The following is a 3555-nucleotide window of genomic DNA, read 5'->3' as shown; positions in this document are numbered from 1 at the left end:
AAGGGACTAGATAGCTCGAGAGTGGGATTTGCTCTTCCAACAATGGAGTGATATTCTTACGCCCCTCTTAGTGTGAAGACATCCATCATCGCCTCATTAGACACAAGTTACTTAGTTACGGGGATGCCGGAACACTTCAATGGAAAGAAGAACAAAACCGGTAATGAGAAGAACGGTATGGTGAGCATGTGCATGACTCAAGAGGACATTGATCGTCTTGGGTTTTGTAAATTATCATGAAGCAAAGGGAACATCACATGATAACCAAAGGTTCACTCGAATTTTATTCGTGTAATCATAGGGATCGATATGGACGTCCACGGTTCTGCTATCGGTCATTGAATGAAGGGGTTTTCGTTCATGTCTATGATTTACCGAACCTACATGTCACAAGCTTAAAGTAATCATGATATGCTGAATGTTAGTAGGACGAGGATGTCGAGGATTTATTTGTGGATATTTTCATTAGTATTTGGAATAGTTTCGAGAGGAACTGAAAGTGTTTCGGGGTCACCGGAAGGGTTTCAGAGATTATCGGGCACACTGGGTATTCCCGACAAATAATACATAGGTGGAAAAAGTTTCTGGAGGTGTTAAATTAATAATAAAAGGCTCTAGTAATTATTAGAGGGCTTTTATATTTCATTTAATACCAATGGGCCTTAAAAGGCCTAGTGGTGGAAGGATTATTTGGCCACCATGGCCCAATAGGAAGTGGTGCCCCCTTTCCTTATGTGTGGGGGGGTGGAGTAGGGGAGGGACCCCTTGGCTAGCGTCGTGTAACACCCCGGTGTAATGATGCTACAGTAACCCCTGGGGTTAAGTTAACCTTTTTGCTAAACATGTGCCTGATCATTATTATCTCATGTTTCTTTCAACTTCCCCTTTGAATGCAAATTCAAATGCTAAGTGAAATTAAAAATTTCTCAAACATGAAAACAAAAATGTTCATCATGTACCAAATATTCCACAACTAATATTTGTGGTGAACCAACATTTTTGCAAAGGGTTTAAGTGGCCTAAACTACTTAAAACAGTGACCTAAGCAATAAATTAAATGCCCTTTTTAATTTATAAAATTGGCAACTATTCCAATAGCCTCCCAACCTTTTTGTGGTAGTGCACTTTAATTATTTGAAATTGTTTTGTCCAGTGGCATAATTTTGCAAAGTCATTTTCGCTAAAAAGAAAATGCAAAAGCTGCTGAAAATAAAAAAATAAAAAACTAAAAGGAAAGGAAAAGCAGGGGAGATAGAGAGAAAGCCCCTGCCTCACCTGGGCTTCGGCCCACCCGGCCAGCCGACCCAGCTAGGGTGGCCCGCTCCCCCTCCCCGGTCATCCCTCTCCTCTCTATTCACGCGACCGAGCCCCCCTCCCCAGCTCATTCCCACCGGACCCGGCGCGGCGCCCCACGCTGTCATGTCGCCGGCGAGGGGGTAAGGGCAGCCCCGACGCCTCGGGCTCCCTCCCCATTCGCCCACTTGCCCCCTCTCTCCCTCGTCGCTCTCTCCCTCACTCTCCTGATCCCCTCCCCTCCTCAACCGAGCGCCGCCGTCGCCATGGCTGTGCCGTAGCCGCGGCCACTGCCCACCCCGCGCCTCGCCAGCAGGTCCAGGAGGCGCGCCGTAGACGCCTTCGTCGACTACCTCACCGGAACAAGGAGGGGAAGCCCCATCAGCGTCGCCATCGTCCCGTCTTCAACCTCCATCCGCCACGATCGCCGCCATCTTCCTCCTCTTCGGCGACCCCCTGTTGCTACTAAGCCTATCACCGGCCTCCTTGCGCCCGCACGGTGAGCTCCGCCTCTCCTCCCTCCTCTTCCTGCTCGCCTTCGGGCATGTGCGCGACCGCCACCGCAACCGTGCTCCGGTCGCTGCCATTGCTACCGTTGTCGTGCTCCCGAGCCATTACGAGCTCGGCCGACTGCCCTGGCGTGCTCCTCGTGCGCCGTAGACCCCGCCTAGTTGTTTACTTTGGCCGCTCGCGCTCTCTAACATTGAACCCGTCTACGCCTGAAGCTGCCGTCGCCGCCTTTGCTCATCGCCGATGCCTCTGCCGGCCACCTCCGCCTGTTCCGACGCTACAGATCGATGCGCGGAGGAGTACCCGTTCGAACGCAGGCAAAACCGCGTGAAACGGTGTCCTGTAGCACCATCCTCATCGTCGCCCGAGCACGACCGCCGCCCTCGCTGCTCGTCGGCGCCACTCCGGCCAACTCCAGCGACGCCACCGCCCCCAGTCGACGCGCCTTCGTGCGCTCGTTCGAACGCGCCTAGCCGCACCTCTCCCCGTGCCCCGTAGTGATTTTCCGGCAAAGTCCGGCGATGCTCCGCCGTGTTGAGCTCGCCGGAGCCAACTCCGGCGCTGTCCGCAAACATGGCTGGCCGGGCCCCACCCCTGGCTCACTGCCAGTGGGCCCTACGGGCCCTAGTTGATTGCGTTGACCCAGTCAACTGCTGACTGGACAGCCCAATGCGACTGACATGCGGGTCCCACCACTTAATCCTCTAATTAAAACATTTTAATAATTAAAATTAATTAGTTTAGTTAATTAGACACTGACAGGTGGGCCCAGTAGTTTTACTAACTAGATTTAGATTAGTTTGAACTCTATTTAACCCACTGTCTATGACAGGTGGGTCCCCCATGTCAGTTTTGACCAGTCAACCGTACTGTTGACTGCTGACGTCATCAACACGTCATGCTGACGTCATATTTCCTTTCTGTTAATTTAATTAATTTCAGAAAGTGTTTAAAACTTTGGAAATTCATATAAAATAAACCGCAAGTCGGTTGAAAAAGTTTTATATATGAAAGTTGCTCAGAAAAATCCAACGAATTCGAATGCGCGGTCCATTCACCTGTCACATACCCCTAGCATGCTGAACACGGAACCGTCCCCTCTCTTTCATATGTCCGAAATCCGTCTAACGCCGGGGATTCATCCTCGGATGTTTATCCCCTCCGTCTGCAACGTTTAGTACTATGTTAGGACAACCCTAGCTCTGCCTATCGTCATGTAATGCTTAGTGATGCATCTGTTTGCTCTGTATTTACTGTTTCTCCCCCCTCTTCTCTCCGGTAGACCCCGAGACCGATGCCGCCCCTGTGATCGACTACGTCATCGACGACACTTCTTCTTTTTCAGCAGAGCTTCCAGGCAAGCAAACCCCCCTTGAGCATTCTGATATCGCCCATTTCTTTCCCTCTCATGCTTGCATTAGAACTGGTACTGCTTTATGTATGATCCTACTCTGATGCATGGCATGTTTTTGTTACCTGCTTATTGTTACCTTACCTGCTTATCCTAAACTGCTTAGTATAGGTTGGTTAGTGATCCATCAGTGACCCCCACCTTGTCCCAGTTGCCCCGCTTTATGTTCGATGACTCGATCAACGTGATCGATGTCCAGGCCCCAACACCGCACATCACCCCCTAGTTGTATGACTCTGCAGAGTTACCATCGAGTGACGAGGGTGGAACCTCTTACATCACTCCTAATGAGATCTCTGTCGTGTAGCTATACGGTCGAGGTCATCGAGGGTGATTTCCTC

Source organism: Triticum aestivum, chromosome 1A (genome assembly GCF_018294505.1).
Source record: "Triticum aestivum cultivar Chinese Spring chromosome 1A, IWGSC CS RefSeq v2.1, whole genome shotgun sequence".
In the NCBI taxonomy this organism is placed as follows: domain Eukaryota; kingdom Viridiplantae; phylum Streptophyta; class Magnoliopsida; order Poales; family Poaceae; genus Triticum; species Triticum aestivum.
The sequence above is the reverse complement of the archived record's forward strand: the minus strand, read 5'-3'. Positions refer to the sequence as shown.